This window comes from Triticum urartu, chromosome 6 (genome assembly GCF_003073215.2).
Source record: "Triticum urartu cultivar G1812 chromosome 6, Tu2.1, whole genome shotgun sequence".
Classification (NCBI taxonomy): domain Eukaryota; kingdom Viridiplantae; phylum Streptophyta; class Magnoliopsida; order Poales; family Poaceae; genus Triticum; species Triticum urartu.
The window spans coordinates 345,488,532-345,506,156 of NC_053027.1; positions in this window are offsets into that span (position 1 = coordinate 345,488,532).

The following is a 17,625-nucleotide window of genomic DNA, read 5'->3' on the forward strand; positions in this document are numbered from 1 at the left end:
CAGTGGATGCCCACGCGTAGAGGAGTACGAGGGTTCACTGGTTCGCTGCGGTGTGAGGCTGCCGTCGCCGCAGAATAACAGGGGGTGTGGGTGAGTAGAGGGATGGCCTAGCCAGCGGTGGGAGTAGTAGGGGGCGGTGAGGCCTCCGCCGCATCGCAGCCGGCCATGGGAGGCAGGAGCACGAGGCACGACCGACGCTGGTTTGGGCAGCTGGAGCAAGAAGACCAGAGGTTGAAGAAGCACTACGGCCGTTGGATGGACATCGTACGGTCACTGGAGCTAGAATCGTGCATATTGACTAAGTTGACAAAGCCCTCCATCCCCGTCAACTTAGTAGGCCCACAAGTCAGCCTCCCAGCAAGGTGGGTCCCAGCTAGCCGGGGGAGTATTCATCTTTTTGTGCGTAATAAGGAGGCACTTCCGGTGGGTCCTAGCTGACAGCAGGGGGAACGTTTTTTTCATGAAATACGGTGGCCCGTCCGGTGGGTCCCAGCAGTCAAGGGGAAACGATTTTTTTTGCAAAATACTGGTGGCCCGTCCGGTGGGTCCCTGTTGTCAGGTGGAGGAATAATTATTTTCCGCGTAATAAGGAGGCATTTCCTTGCGGCTGCCGTGGACCCAGCTGTCAGCCTCTCCATGTACAGTATTCTTCCGATGGAATTTGGTCGTTGACCACATTGACCACGGCGCGCCGACAGCACCACGGCGGTGGACGACGGCGAGGCCTAGGAAAGGGACGACGCGGAGCCGGGGAAGACGCGACAGTGGATGCCCACACGGAGAGGAGTACGAGGGTTCACCGGTTCGACTGCGCTGCCGTTGCCGCAGAATAACAGGGGGTGTGGGTGAGTGGAGTGGAGGGATGTCCTGGCCAGCGGTGGGAGTAGTATGGGGGCGGTGAGGCCTCCGCGGTAGCACAGCCGGCCACGGGAGGCAGGAGCAGGCGGCACGACCGGCGCTGGTTTGGGCGGCTGGAGCAAGAAGACCAGAGGTTGAAGAAGCACTACGGCCGTTGGATGGACATCGTACGGTCAGTCGAGCTAGAATCGTGCATATTGACTAAGTTGACAAAGCCCTTCGTCCCCGTCAACTTAGTAGGCCCACTATACTGGGTCCCAGCTAGCAGGGGGAGTATTCATTTTTTTGTGCGTAATAAGGAGGCACTTCCTTGCGTGCGAAGATATAGCTGGTGGGTCCGAGCTGTCAGCGGCGGTAACGTATTTTTCGCGAAATACAGAGGCCGTTTCGGTGGGTCCCAGATGTCAGGTGGAGGAAATCATTATTTTGCGTGTAATAAGGAGACATTTCCTTGCGTGCGGCCATGGACCCAGCTGTCAGCCTCTCCACGTACAGTCCACTTCAGATGCATGTCGGTCGTTGACCACGCTGACCACGCCATGCCGAGAGCACCAGGGCGGTGGACGACGGCGAGGCCTAGGAAGGGAACGACACAGAGGCAGGGAAGACTCGGCCGTTGTTTTTGTTTCCCATGCGGAGGGGAGTACGACTGTACGAGGGTTTACTGGTTCGTCTGCCGTCGCCGGAGAATAACAGCAGGTGTGGGTGAGTAGAGGGATGGCTAGGCCAGCGATGGGAGTACGGTGGGGCGGTGAGGCCTGCGTGGCAGCACAGCCGGCCGCGAGGAGGAGGAGGGAGCAGGCAGTTCCGCCGGCGCTCGTTTGAGCGGCTGGAGCAGGAAGAGCAGAGGTTGAAGAAGCACGACGGCCGTTGGATGGACATCCAACAGTATACATGCCGTCTGTGGAAAGCTTCAGATCTGTGGAAAACAGCATACAACCCATATGCCATTATTTCAAATAATTACAGCCCATTTGCTAATTCTTACGGGTTTTTTGGAGCCCATATTGTTTATGTTAGCATTACAGCCCATATTGTGGCCACGGTTAAAAAATTATACGAAATTTTGCATATGTCGGTGCGGTCTGAACTATTTTTAATCCCGAAATTTCAAGTCACATTCAGACTGATTTTAAAAATAAATGTATATCAATATAAAATCCAATAATTTGTCCATGCATAAAAATCAATGCAATTTAAAATCTCGAAATGAAAAAAGATATTTGAAAATAATTGCCGGTTTGATGTGTTTTAAAAATGTACAGCCCATTTCTCATTACTGATAGGCCATTTTCTAGGCCAGCCGAATGAAGCTCTCCTCGTCTTGAAAGATTTGCAGCCCAACAGGCCTGATAAAGTGACTTACTTGACAAATCACAAAAAAACGGGGCTAGCCATTTTTAGAAAGAAAAAAAAACTACTGGGCTGGTCTGTGGTAAACATAAAAGAAAAGGCTGTCTAGACAGGCCAGAGTGTCCCGCATAGCCCAGTTGACACCCTGCTTCCATCTCAAAAACAAATTAGATAAATGCCACTCCAATTATGGCGATTCATAAAAATGCCACTGCAATTTCCAAACTTTGAAAAATGCCACTGCAATTTTTGGAAACTTTGAAAAATGCCACTGCAGTTTGCAAACTTTGAAAAACGCCACTCCAGACTTCGAAAAATGCCACTAGAAATGGCATGAAATGGCATTTTTCAAAGTTTGGAAATTGCAGTGGCATTTCTCGGATACACCATATTTTGAGGGGCATTTATCAAATTAACCCAAAACAAAAATAACTGGGCGAGCTGCTGGGTCCCTGGTGACAGCCGCTCGTTGTGCAATTCTCTCGTTTATTGACTACGTTGACAATGGCATGGGACCCAGATGTTAGAAATCCACTAGGAGGAGCCATTTTTTATTGGCTTGAAATAAGGAGGCACTTGCTTGCGTACTGCCATGACCTTGGCGGGTCCCTGCTGTCATCCTCTCCACGTACAATCATCTCCTGATTGTGTACGCGTCAACTTGCTAGGCCCACAAGTCAGCCTCTAAACCGTGGAGGGCAAATACAACCCATTTAAAAAAATAACAGCCCATTCCATACGTTCAAACGGAAAGTTCAACATTCAGACCAAAGTAACAAGTCTGATCCACATATAGAGTACTGAACTTCCACGTTGACAACCATCATAGCCAAGTTAACTATCTACTCCCACTAACACTCTAGTAGCGTACAAGTACTAACTTACTCTTAGCTAACTAGACGATGCCGGCCGCCATCTGCTGTCCATGCTAAACTCCAGCACCGGCGTCCTCCGCCTCGCCTCGGACTTGCCAGAGGTGCGATAGGAGGCACTTGCTTGCGTACGAGCTTGTTAGTTTCTTCAGAGGTAGGCATTTTTATTCAAAAAATTGCCACTTCGCATCTTGCGTCGCAAATAAAACTGCCAGGAGCGCATTTGTAGGCTAGCTAGTGATCGATCAGTAACTTGTAAACACTGAGCGAACAGAAATAAGTAATTGTTAATGCATCTCAATGATTCACAGATCATATACAAATATGTAGCTCCAAAAGCAAAGATTAGCCACTTCGGATCTTGCGTCGCAACTAAAACTAACTAGTACGATTCCCATACATAAGATCAACATGTTAATGCATCTCAATGACTCACAGATCATATACAAATATGTAGCTCCAAAAGCAAAGATCTAGAAAAAACATCTGTTCTTCCAACTAACATGGATGCTTCTATTGGCCAACATTCAGTACAGACTGAAAGACAAATTTGTTTGTGAATTCTACAATTCCTCTTGCAAACATAAGTGGTTTCACCAATAGCTGGAACCATGAGAATGAACCAGACATGATGGAGGAACATGCACTGCAATATGATTTGGTCTTCGCTCGATCACACTACGAGACTATTTTCGGATCCAAACTTTAACTTAGGCAAAATGATGTCCATTGTATAATCAGACCAAAGCAATGAAGCACCTAGTATTGGCCAATAAATAGTACATTACTACTTTTCTGCAGTCCATGAAGTGACTATCCAATCTTTCTGTGTCTATTTTCAAATGGCACTGCATGTAGTGACTGTACTATTCTCTTGTGCAGTTCAACCAAAATTGCGGGCACTTTGTTGGTTTGCCAAATAGCAATGGGCAGACATCTCTGTCTGCACAAATATCAAGCAGCTAGTAAACATATACCACACCTTGTATTTTCGGTTTAAACATGTCTCTTCCGCTTAGCATCTGTCATGTTCTGCACTAGACAATCTAATACGGTTATGTTTTGCCTTGGACAATTTCATACTGAATTGATTTGCTGGTTCAGAGCAGAAATATAGCGCCTATTCTTCATCAGACCAAGGATATCCATGTTCGCAGTGATGGAAGAGGTGAAATCGATACAACCGAAATTGAGCATCCAATCATTGAATCCTATCCTGCACCTCCAATGTAGGTCCACCCCGCCAATAAATTCACATGCAAACCACTAGTATTACTATCTAATGACAGTACAAAAAGAGTAGCAAGATAGTAGCAAACCATGTACCTTCGTAATGAACAGCTCATAGTGCCACCAATTGGATATAAAGGTTGGGAAAAAAACATGCTCCTAATGTTGAACCAGTTGGACTTTTTGTGCATTTCCACTAAAATCGAGCATCCCTGTTTGCATAGATATTGAAAGTGTGATTACTCTAAAAGTGGCACTAGTTGAAGCATAGACTCACAAATATAAGCATTCCAATTTCTTAATGGGAAAAGGTAGCAAGACTGTTTCTAACCACCTGTTTTAAGGAATAAATAAAGCACCAATGGCTGATGTGAGGAAGGCATACATAGTTTTTTCTAGAAAAGTGAGCCATTCCTGACCTTTCCTCTTCTTTTAAGCAAATTTTGTGCAGTTCTACTAAAATAAAATGCCATCACCGCCTTGACAATTCAGTGACACTGTACAAAAGGAAATGACTTAACATTACATCATGATGTCAGGTATGTAGTCGACATGCATTAGAGACAAACATACAGACCTCCTCAAGAGAACAGCCGGAGGAGGAGGTGCCCACTCTTGACCTTTCCTCTTGTCTTCATAATTGTCTGTGCAGTTTAACCAAAATAAAATGACATCAACGCCTTGGCATTTTTGTGACACTGTACAAAAAAATTAACTTATCTCATGAAAGTGAGGTATGTAATCTATAAGCATTAACAGTGCAAAAATCTGACGGGAGTAACAAGTTTCATCGTTGGTATACTGGCTGTGCAACAGCATTAGAATGCCTTATAGCTGAAAAATCTTTAATACATCCACAATCAATAGCTAACCCTGAAATAATCCAGTGACATTAAATGGCATTGCTTAAATTTATGGGTGGCATTAGACTGAGAGCGGTATTAGTTAAATGTGGCATCACTTTAGCAGTAGGATTGCTTGACTTGACTGCTGGCATTATACTAACAGCAAAAAAGTGGCAATAAGAGCATGGGAGGCACCAGTACGATGTACCTCCACGGACGCAGAGTGGTGAGGGAGGTATGGTTGCCCAGAGCAACAAATATCCAGGCATCATATGTGGATTACGATCCCTTTTTTGTTCTCTTTAGCCGCCTTTTTCCTATGCGAGGACAACAAACCGATCGACCTGGTCATTCTCTATTGCGTTGTCATGCCTTTCTACCCTTCTTCAACCAAGAGACATGAGCCTCGTTCCTTAGCTACTGATTTTCCCCTTTTCAACCTAGATGCGGGTTCGATGCCTACTCTCTTGGACAGTACAGTCTCCCTTCCTTTCCTTATTCAACCCAGACATGGATTAGTCTGCATGAAGTAGGGTTTCCTTTAATAGTGCAAATTATGGTTTTCGTCTGCGTGGCCAGCAGAGTAGAGGATAGCAAATTGGGAAGATGGTGGAGTGGAAAAAGATCCACATGCAACGACGTAGCAGATGGGGCAATAGAACAAGGTTATGGCTCGAAAAGAGGTAGCATACCTGAGGGTCGACGGGAAGTGGCTTCGCTCGTGGTCGTCGTCCTCCACACACACTACGGTAGCGAGCTTGGGGACGGAGGCCATCCCGCGCGGGTGCTAGGTCTGAGAGGACGGCCTTGTCGTCAGTGCGTGACCTCACTCGCCGACGACGAGTGCATCAACGCTGCACGTCCTTTTCTTCCCCGGCGGATCTGTGACCACCGATGAGGAGGGAGAGAGGGGCCGTCTTTTTTAGATATGGAGAGAGGGTGGTAGTGTGAGAAGCAAGTGGGCAACCCTTAGCAAGGAAGCGCTGAAGCTCCAGCCTATATATATCTTTTTATACTACTAGTACTGGAGGTGGGGTAGTGGTAGAGTAGTTTATATTTTCTCTGCGTAAAGTACTAGTTAGTTGTGCTTCAAAACTAATCGGCACGCCATTAAAAAAATAAAGGTCGATAACTAATGCGGTCCTCGGGCCAACGCGGCCATATCGCATTTTGCACGAGAAATTACACACCATGTTTCGTTGACATGTGGTCCCGTTCCAACATATCAGTGAGACGACGGCGAGTAGTAGGAGTATTTCCGAACGGACGTGTAGGTCGGGGCGCCTCTTCGTGAACCGTGGCAAACTCGCAACCGTCCACCGACTCTTCGCCTTTCCCTCTCGATTTGGAACTGCTGTCGCACACTCTTCCTCTCCCTCCTCCATTTTCCTTCAGCCCTTCACCCTTTCTTCTGCCATTGTTCGATCGTCTTCTCCATGGAGGGAACAGGCCGGAAACGACCTCGTTATTCTTGCCCCGATCTGAAAGATGACGTGGTGGAGGAACTCATTGATCGGTGCGACGTCATCACCTCGGCTAGCATGGCAGGTTCGTTCCAGCCCATTCTCGACTCAACTAATAACATCATTGCAAGGAACCCAAGGGTCAAGGAGCGGTTTGATCTCCTCTATCTTCTTCGCCGTGACCCTGATGACTGGCACCGGCACGACGGAGGCCTCGCCCTGTGTAAGTTGATGCCGCTTGATAATGATACGTGTGATGTTAAGATGCCATCGCTTGAGGGCAAGGCTTGGGTGGGCGCAAATGGAGATTGGGTTGTTTACATTGGGTCCAACTGCGAGTGGGAACTTGTGAATGTGTAAACTCGTCACCGGGTTCCACTTCCAAAAATCTCAGCACACTGCCCAGAGGTTGAGCACACCGGTAATGTACGCATGTTCAAATATGATCATGGTGACTGTCGTCTACGGAAGATAGCAATTTGTCGAGTTCCCAACCACTCTTGGAATTACAAAAAAACTATGATGTTGTTGCTATCTTCGACAAGCTTGTTGCCGTCCTTGATGGTTTCACTCGATGGATATTTCTCAAAAATCAGTTTTTGTACACGGATGAGTACTGTGATGCAATTGAATACGAGGGCCTTGTGTTTGCTGCCACCACTCGTGGCACTGTTTTTGCATGGCATCCTCGTTGTTTCGGTATGTTTGTCTTCCACCGTAATTATAATTGTTTCATCCACATGCATGCGGGTTAGCAAGTTTCCCTTTACTAATTAACCTTCTTCTTGTGTTTCCAAGGTCCTGTGAACATCCCACCACCTATACTTGAAGATTTTTATTGTTGGGGATCGTAGCAGAAATTTAAAATTTTCTACGCATCACCAAGATCAATCTATGGAGTAATCTAGCAACGAGGGAAGGGGAGTGCATATACATATCCTTGTAGATCGCTAAGCGGAAGCGTTGCAAGAACGCGGATGAAGGAGTCGTACTCGTAGCGATTCAAATCGCGGTTGATTCTGATCTAAGCGCCGAACCACGGCGCCTCCGCGTTCAACACACGTGCAGCCCGGTGACGTCTCCTACGCCTTGATCCAGCAAGGGGAGAAGGAGAGGTTGGGGAAGACTCCGTCCAGCAGCAGCACGATGGCGTGGTGGTGGTGGAGGAGCGCGGAACTCCAGTAGGGCTTCCCCAAGCACTACGAGAGACGAGGAGGGAGAGAGGTAGGGCTGCGCCAAGAGGGAGATGATCTCGCGTATGTTGCAGCCCCCAATACCTCAAGTATATATAGGGGAAGGGGAGGGGCTGGGCCCCCATCTAGGGTTCCCTCCCTAGGGGTGGCGGCAGCCCCAAAACCCATCTAGGGTTGCGGCCAAGGGAGAGAGAGAGGAGGCGCACCTAGGGTGGGCCTTAAGGCCCATCTGCCCTAGGGTTTGCCCCCTTCCCCTCTAGGAGGCGCCTTGGGCCTTGGTGGGAGGCGCCCCATCCCACCTAGGGGCTGGTCCCTTCCCACTATTGGCCCATGTAGGCCTCCGGGGCTGGTGGCCCCTCCCGGTGGACCCCTGGACCCCTCCGGTGGTCACGGTACACTACCGATGATGCCCGGAACACTTTCGGTGGCCAAAACCATACTTCCTATATATTAATCTTTACCTCCGAACCATTCCGGAACTCCTGGTGACGTCCGGGATCTCATCCGGGACTCCGAACAACATTCGGTAACCGCGTACATACTTTCCCTATAACCCTAGCGTCATCGAACCTTAAGTGTGTAGACCCTACGGGTTCGCGAGTCATGCAGACATGGCCGATACAACTCTCCGGTCAATAACCAACAGCGGGATCTGGATACCCATGTTGGCTCCCACATGCTCCACGATGATCTCATCAGATGAACCACGATGTCAAGGATTCAATCAATCCCGTATACAATTCCCTTTGTCTAGCGGTACGATACTTGCCCGAGATTCGATCGTCGGTATCCCGATACCTTGTTCAATATCGTTACCGGCAAGTCTCTTTACTCGTTCCGTAACACATCATCCCGTGATCAACTCCTTGGTCACATTGTGCACATTATGATGATGTCCTACTGAGTGGGCCCAGAGATACCTCTCTGTTTACACGGAGTGACAAATCCCAGTCTCGATTCGTGCCAACTCAACAGACACTTTTGGAGATACCTGTAGTGTAACTTTATAGCCACCCAGTTACGTTGTGACGTTTGGCACACCCAAAGCACTCCTACGGTATCCGAGGGTTGCACAATCTCATGGTCTAAGGAAATGATACTTGACATTAGAAAAGCTTTAGCATACGAACTACACGATCTTGTGCTAGGCTTAGGATTGGGTCTTGTCCATCACATCATTCTCCTAATGATGTGATCCCGTTATCAACGACATCCAATGTCTGTGGTCAGGAAACTATAACCATCTATTGATCAACGAGCTAGTCAACTAGAGGCTTACTAGGTACATGGTGTTGTCTATGTATCCACACATGTATCTGAGTTTCCTATCTATACAATTCTAGCATGGATAATAAACGATTATCATGAACAATGAAATATAATAATAATAACTAATTTATTATTGCCTCTAGGGCATATTTCCAACATTTATAACCAAGGGGGAGATGATGATGGTGATGATCACGAGCATGAGGACGAGCAGCGCCGATATACTCTGTGGCGCCTGGCAACTAATTCCGATGGATCACCTCTTCTTGTGTGTATACAGCCCACTGATGATGTTACTGCTAAGGAAGCAGGTGTAGTCTCCCATGGCCGCACTCTCCGGACCTATTCCAACACCCGTTGCATGGTATTCGGGATGGATACTAGGGTGCTAGCGCCAACTCCTTCTCCCTGGCACAGAATTGATAGTCTTGGAGAAAACTCGCTCTTCCTTGGACAAAACTATCCGATGATGGCGAAAGGTGATCCAACTGCTGTTGACACATTTATGAGAAGCAACTATGTCTATACCTCGGACATTTGGGTGGTTCCCTACCCTGGTACTGATATAGTAGGCCGCTTCAGCCTGGATGATCAGTCCTGCGTTGGTCTCCAGATCGACAATGGATGGACCATCCCAGAGAATCACTTGTGGTTCAAAGCAAGCGTTTCCAACGCCGCGGAATGGTTGAGTTGAAGTTCATTTCATGTCTTGTTATTTGTTGTGTGGTGAAAACTTTAGTATTTATAATGTATCCTCGTTGTCCATGTGGGTTGATGACCTGTTGTACGATGTAATAAAATGATATGCCTGTGATAAACTTACTAAATTTATGAATGGCTTTCGAGTCGCTTCTCTGAGTGAGTGGTGCGACGAGGCAAAAAAATATTTCCTGAATACATAATTGTACGTGCATTGCAACAGGTTATCGGATGAGGCCAATCAACAATAGTAGTACACTATTTGTACTAGCTTCACATGCTTCGCGCGTCGGGCGGGTGTTTTTACTATAGCCATATATTAATGTGTTCATTGTACGTAACCAGCACCTCGAATCCTCGATATACTAGTAGTATAGTATATAGTAGGAGTAAGTAGTAGGAGTAGTAGGGTGGCATGGGCCAGAACAAGCATTCACGTCCAGGAGTACGGCACACGCCACCACCACGACATCCATATGACACCGTATTATTTCTTGGACTCCGTGTGAGAGCAATCTCTTCAACCTCGTCGTTTCTCTAACTTCAGCCATCGTGCGGCGGGCGAGGTGGGGTTTTGCCGATAGTCAGCTTCCTTAACTGCGGTCCCACTTGTAAGCCCAACTCCAACACACGACCCCAAACGGACCTCCGTTTTGCACGAACTCCAACGATAATTTTGACTACTCCTATAGTAAGTTGGATTAGTGCCTTCTCGATGCATTCATTATTGATCTGCGGAGGCTCGATCTTGTGTGCTTCTTTCTTCTTCGAGTGTAAAGAAGTAGACGTTTCTTCCTCGCATCTAGTCTCATGTCTAGCCTCTAATCTATACTAGCTAAAAGTGACAGAACATCTACTAAATTGCGCTCTATCAATATATGGATGTACTCTTCTTCCCAATACAAAAACTTGCATCCATTCTACTCCCTCCGTTGCACAATACTACATGCCTTCTATTTGTCAAAATATATATGTATCTAGACATGTCTTAGTATATAGGTACATCCATTTTTGGACAAATGGAAGTCAAGTATTTTGGAACGGAGGGAGTACACAATAAATTTTTTTTTTAAGTTAGCACAACTAGTCTAATCCGAGAGCAGAACCGAAGATTTGGTCGGGTTCTTCCTCCTTTTGTCGACACGTGGGACATCCAGCATCCAGGTCGTGTCATGAAAGAAAATAGAGTGGTAGTTGAAGCCACGAGATGTGCATCTTGGGTTAAACTGTAAATAGAATCTTACTACTCTTGAGTAACTCCAAAAGCGGCCACCGAAGATCTTTATTGGATTTGTTTTTCTTCACCAGCACGTCGAGGTGAAAGATGTGCAGGTTCAGTGGGTCCTCTTGCGTTTTCACGACATGTGGGGCTGCATGTGAGCAAACAGACGATGGGCTCCGCGCGTCCGCTGGCTGGCTGAGAAGAGAGATAGAGGAGGGCTGAGCACGGACTGCAGGAAATTTGTTCTACGTACCTTGATATAGGCTCGATATAGTGGGGTGGCATGGGCCATAACTAGCATTCACGTCTAGCAGTACGGCACACGCCACCCACACGAGTCCCATCCGACACCAATTTTCTTGGAGTCTGTGCCACAACCATCTCTTCTCCCTCCTGTCCTCTTTTCTCAGCCATCGCATGGTGGGCGGGGTGGGGGTTTGCGGATAGTCGGTTTGCTCAACTGCGGTCCCACTTGTAAGTGAAAATGCAACACCGCACGTATTCCCGCTTGAGCGGCGTGCCGGACCAACCATGTGGGGGTGCGACGCGAACACGGCAGGCTTTTCCTTTTGAACTCGTAACTTGTAAAATTTGGTTCTGCTCCATGGCGCGACCGATAGATAGAAAATAACGATTTTTCCTAGAATAATAAGAAGTTTGCTTCTGGGGCCGTTCATGCATGGAGTACGTACGAAAATTATGAAGTTGATGCGAAAGGTAAGATAATTACTGTAGTATCATATACTACTACATGGATTTGACGGAAGGATAAAAATACATACGGATCCATCAACGTTCAACGACATCCTCACGCCCTAGTGCGCCGGGTCACCAACCGACGTGTGAGGATCAGCGGAGTTGGCGGCGAGCTCAACGTGCTTCTGAACAGTGCCGTCCAAGGTTGCCCTGCGCTCCAAGAAGGCCAGCGTCCTATCGTCCTCCTCTTGCATGTACTAGTCCTTGTGGACGATTTGTGCGTAGACGTGGGTGATTATGTCGATGGTGTCTTGCTGCGCCAGGCGCTGCGCGGCGAGCGCGACATCGAGGTGGACATTCTCCGGCGCGACGGCGGGTAGTCGTAGGGCCACCAGTGCGTCGAAGAGGTTGTTACCATAGTGGCCGTTGAGGGTGGCGGGCATCGCAGAGCCTGGGCGCGTCGGCTGGAGGCTTACGTCAAAGTCGTCCGCAAGCTTCTTGACGACGGTGAACTTGTCGAGGAAACCGACGAGGACCTCGTCGAACAAGGATGCGAAGCTGTCGTCCAAGCGGCCCCTCGCCCTGGCGGCCTCAAGCAATACTACCTGCCGGGCCGCAGGCTGGCGTCGTGGACCATCTGGCACAACCGGCTGATGCTCGCGCTCATCGCCTCCATGGGTCTAGCGTAGCTTCTAGTCAACTGATCTTGCGATTCGAGTGATCACTCAGCCCTTGGTTAGCGTGCGTAGGTGCGTAGGATTTCGTACTACTCCTCGGCCCTCTACTGCACCTGCCTTTGGCTGTATGATAGGTGGGCCAGCCACCCCCTGGGGCCACGTGTCATTCACCTCCTGACCCGTCTCTCACATGCACCCTGCTAGTGTATATACTCCCTCCTTTCCGGTTTATAGGGCTTATCTCAAAATTTTAGTTTTTCCATTTCATAAGGCTCAATTTGGTTGTTTTCCATCACATGTTCAGATTCCAAGGTGCATTAAATCATTGCATGCAAGTACTAAGAGAAAATTGACCAATGCATGTAATTTATGCATGCATGCATTGCAATTAATGCATTGGTAAACATACTTTTTTGAGGAAAACAAGAGCAATAATTGGGTGCTTTTGCAAACTACAAAAAGTATTCCACCACTCACCATCTACCTTGGTTGGTGAGAATTTTGAATTGAGCCTTATAAACCGGAAAGGAGGGAGTATAGTGGTTTTCTTTTTCTCTCCATATCAACCATTTTATATTGCGTACGTGTCATTCAAGAGTGAAATGATGGCTGCTTCTTCCGACTAACTTACTGTGTGATTTGACTGCTCCTTGGTGTCCCCTACATGTACTCCCCCTACGTGTATGCAACAGTCACACATACACATGGACGCAAAAACGCGCGCGACGCCCTAATGCATGCATGTCCGAGCACACGACGGAACACACACGGTGACGCTCAAGTGCTCAACCTACATGTGCGTGTACACACATACTCAGTCAGGGTGAGCTAGTGACCGTATGAACACCGGAAAATATATATACTGAGCGCAATGAGCATATTATGAAGTCCAGTGACCGTATTTTTACAAATATACAGTGACAGACAGTGTATTTATCTCGTTTGAAATTAAGCCATGTTAACCGGAGAGGAGGCAGCATGGACTAGCATTACTTTGTTGTGTCCCGTCAACTTGCCGAACGAGGAGAAGGTTGCAGGACGGGAGAAGCTTGCACGCGGTGGCTCGCAGGACAAGGAGAAACTTTTGACTAATGCAAGCTCTCCCTCGCTTAGGCGGTGGACGTGCAACAGTTAATTCGGTGTCAGATTGCTAGAAGAATACTACACTATACTACTAGGAACCGGATGGAGGAGCGTCTGCACTCTTATTATAATTTTAAAATGTGATAAAGCAATCTTCAACACATTTGGTTCTCTTCGAGGGTTCTCGCATGTGATAATGGAAGTTGATTGCATGGAACACTCGCCACAATTCTTGCTTAATTCTGGCTCATATCCTGTTACAAATAGTAGCGCTCAGTAATATTTCCTCTTTTTTTGTTATTCAACATGTAAACAGGTCAGCAAACCATGCGGCGCATCTTCGTGCGAACCGTGCTTGCTGCACTTTGAATGTGGCCGAGAGCTGGCTTGATGAAACACCTCGCTTCCTACTTCTTTTTTGGCTTCCTAGTGACCAGTGTCTTGGCTGATCGTTCTAAGAATGCTTATATATGAATAAAGCTCTCTCATTTACCTGCAAAAAAGATTAAGCCATATTAACCGGAAAGGAGGGAGTATGGACTAACACTACTTTTTGGTGTGTCCCGTCAACTCGCAGAACGAGGAGAAGCTTGCAGGACAAGGTGAAGCTCGCTTACGCCTTTTGACTAATGCAACCTACCCTCGGTGGACATGCATCAGTCCATTCGGTGTCAGATTGTCAGAGGCATACACTGTAGTACCCAACATGCGGAGTACCATCATTGTTCGACTTCACGAAGGGGCGAAGAGCCAAGTGTAGTACTAGTACGCGTACTTGGTTTTGCACCTTCATACTGCTCCACCCTCCATCACAGTTTACAGGGCGCGCTTCATTATGATGCATTTCTCTCAATGCATTTCCACCACCAGAGAGACTTTAGACGCGTTTGGTTTAATGCTCAATTAATTAGGGCATGGTATCCGCAATCAAGTCCACAATTTTCTCTCCATGTACTATACTACTACGGAGTGCATGCATGTGTGTACCTGGGGTGGAAGCACTGCATGCATGTGTGTACGCATTATTCCCTCTAGTAATAGACACCGTGGTATAACTACCAATGCTATTTTTCAGGCCGATCGCTAGTCGCCTTGGTCCCACATATTTTTTTTCTTTTTTCTGAAGCGCGCTGTATAAACAGTGACGGATGGAGTAGTATGAGCGGATTCAAAGAAGAGCGTATTGATGGTTGCTTCTTCAGAGCAACTTACAGTGGGAAAGGTGGGGCTTATGATTTGACTGCTCATTACTCACTATTAATGCGCCACAACGACCAGTCTGAGTCTCCCATGCGGTTGTGCACTACCCCCTCGGTTCTTAAATATACTCCGGAGTATTTGTCTTTCTAAAATATGTTGAAATATCTGTTAAGACGAATAGAATATTTAGGAACGGAGGGAGTACACATACGAAGCAAAATGAGTGAATCTACACTCTAAAATATGCCCGTTTGAAATTTGTAAAAAGATAAATATTTAGGAACGAAGGAGTAGAATTTCGTGCATGGCACATGGAACCGGATGATGAAGAGGCTTCTGGCAATGCTATCAAGCTTCCATCATTTGTTTACATAATTGACGTACTATACAAATAATTTTCCAGCGACATGAAATTGTACAATGGTGTGAGCTTTCAGCTTTTGTTTCGCGTGTCTTGCCATCGATGCTCTTTCAGAAACAATAAAAAACTAACTTCCTTGCTAATGCATGTCAATTATTAGCAGATCAGAGCTAATAATTACATCACAACTGAAGACAAAGTTGTGAGAAGGTGTTAAATTAAAATTGATCCATGCTTTCATTGGCAACAATGTCCCCGCAGCTCTGTCTAAATCAACAAGGCATGTTGGGAAAAAAGTAGCTGTCTGGAGCATGCAACATTCCGATCATTTTGTGCAGTTCCACTGAAATAGAGCTGAGTGTCCCTGTTCCAAAGATATCAAGTGTGATTACAATAATAGAGGGCTGCCGATGAAACAATAAACACACAAATAGAAGCCGGTCACCTTTGCGGTCTCTATTAAGACTAACTAGTTGGAGAAGATTAGGCTCGGAGTTGGATGAGGAGGATATAGCAAAACCAATCTCCCTTTATGCAATCGCACTGAAATGTAGAGACGTTGCCCGTGTGACATTTTAGTACAACTGCACAAAACACTCTTAAGAAAAAAGTGATTTGTGCAGTTCACCAAAAGATCGCAATAGCAACAAGGTGAAATGGATAGCCCTGTTTGCAAAAAAGAGGTAGAAAGGAAACAATTACTGGCCAATAACAGTTGATGACACATGCGACGACAAAAAGAAGCATATTCCTTGTCCTAAGGGAAGATAACAACACGGTTGTGTTTGTCTAAAATGGTGTGAGGACGAGCTACGTTTTGGGCAAAGAACTATGGAAGATCCACCTGCAGTGACGTGGGAAAACGGGCAGTGGAGCAAGGCCGGAGGGGATACCTGGAGGTCGTCAGGATGTAACTAGGTGAGTGGCGGCGGGCGGAATCTGTGAGCAGGTGGCGTATGCCCTGCAGCGCCGGAGCTTGGTTAGAGAGAACGGCGTGTACCGCAGATCGGGACGTGCTGCCTCGGCGACGTTGAACGGAGAAACGATGCACTTCCTTCCTTTCCCCCAGCGGACGGGATGCGGCCGAATCAGTGACCAACGGTGAGAGAGAGAGAGGCCACCGCACTCCCTTTCCCCCGTCGGACGGGATGCGGCCGGATCAGTGACCAATGGTGAGAGAGAGAGGCCACCGCACTCCCTTTCCCCCGGGGGACAGGATGCGGCCGGATCAGTGACCAACAGTGAGAGAGAGAGAGAGGCCACCGGAGCCTTGTGTGAGATACTCTGAAGAGCGGACTACCTTTTCCTCCATAAAGATTGTTTTATATTCTGTGTACGTGCCATTGAGCGCTATAACTTTATTTAAAAATAACGCGGCAACGCGTCAAGTCGAACTTTGTTTCGTGCACGCGTGGTACACAACCTCCCTAGGTAAACAACCGCTACAGGCGTTCAAATTAGCACGTGGGTTGCCATTTCGTAAAGAAATGAGCTCCACCGTGTACCCGCGCGAGTGTGGCTGGGCACGAAGTGTGAGTACGTGCACGGTGCACCTATTCTCTTCTTGTATATGTACACCACCTACGTGGGGTTGTGTGAGAGAGATACAAACCTAGAGAGATATAGTGTGTGGGTTCTTGAGAGTTTTTTTTTGGGGGGGGGGGGGGTCAATCAAAAAATTTAACATATGCAATGTGTGTGAAATAGAGTCCTGAATATAACATATATATAGAGGGGGCGATCCACGAGAAGAGAGTGGAGGTATCATCGGCTTGAGGTGTCTATAGAATCGAAGAGAGGGATGATGTGTGTGTGTGTGCGCGCGCGCGCGATCGATAAAGAGTGCCATCGAATTTGTGTGTGCCCACATCAAAGATATAGAGTGGCTGGCCTACTGGAATGTGAGATGGGACATGTGCAGTTTGTCTCTGTGGCATGGATACCTACCTGCAGCGCTCAACTATCGGTGTGTGGTGGGGGAAGAGGGAGGCCCAATTAACTATAGAGGTGCAATGGCTGGTATATGTGTGGAGGAGAAGAGAGACCTACCTCATGTATTAAGGAGATCGATCTGCCTCATGTATTAAGGGAGATCGATCGGCATCCATGCATATGTGCAGGAGATGAATAAGGTTGGGAGAGAGACAGAGCTAGAGTGTTGGAGGGGGTGGTAGTGGAGTTGCTTCTAACAAATGGTGGGATAGGCTTGCTAGACAAACGGAGGGCACGCCCGCAATATCAATACGAGAGGAGATGACTGCTTGTTGTCTGTGCACGTGCGTGTGAGAGACGGGTCAGGAGGCATGCACGAATGATGAGGGGGACGATGTGGCTGTGGTAAGCAGATGTAACTACATAGGAAGATCAATCGCCCTTTGTAAGAGAAAGGAGAGACATAACTTGTGAGGTACGTCGGTCGATGGGGGGGGGGTAGTTAAAGTCGATCTAGGTATATGTTGGGAGATCGATCGGTATACATGCATGTGTGTGTTAGAAGCAAATGAGGCACGAGGAGAAGGATAGAGAGAGAAGGATGCATGTAGGAGGTGGTACGAGAGGCTTACTATATCGAGGGGGAGGAGTGTGCGAGTACGAGAACGATGA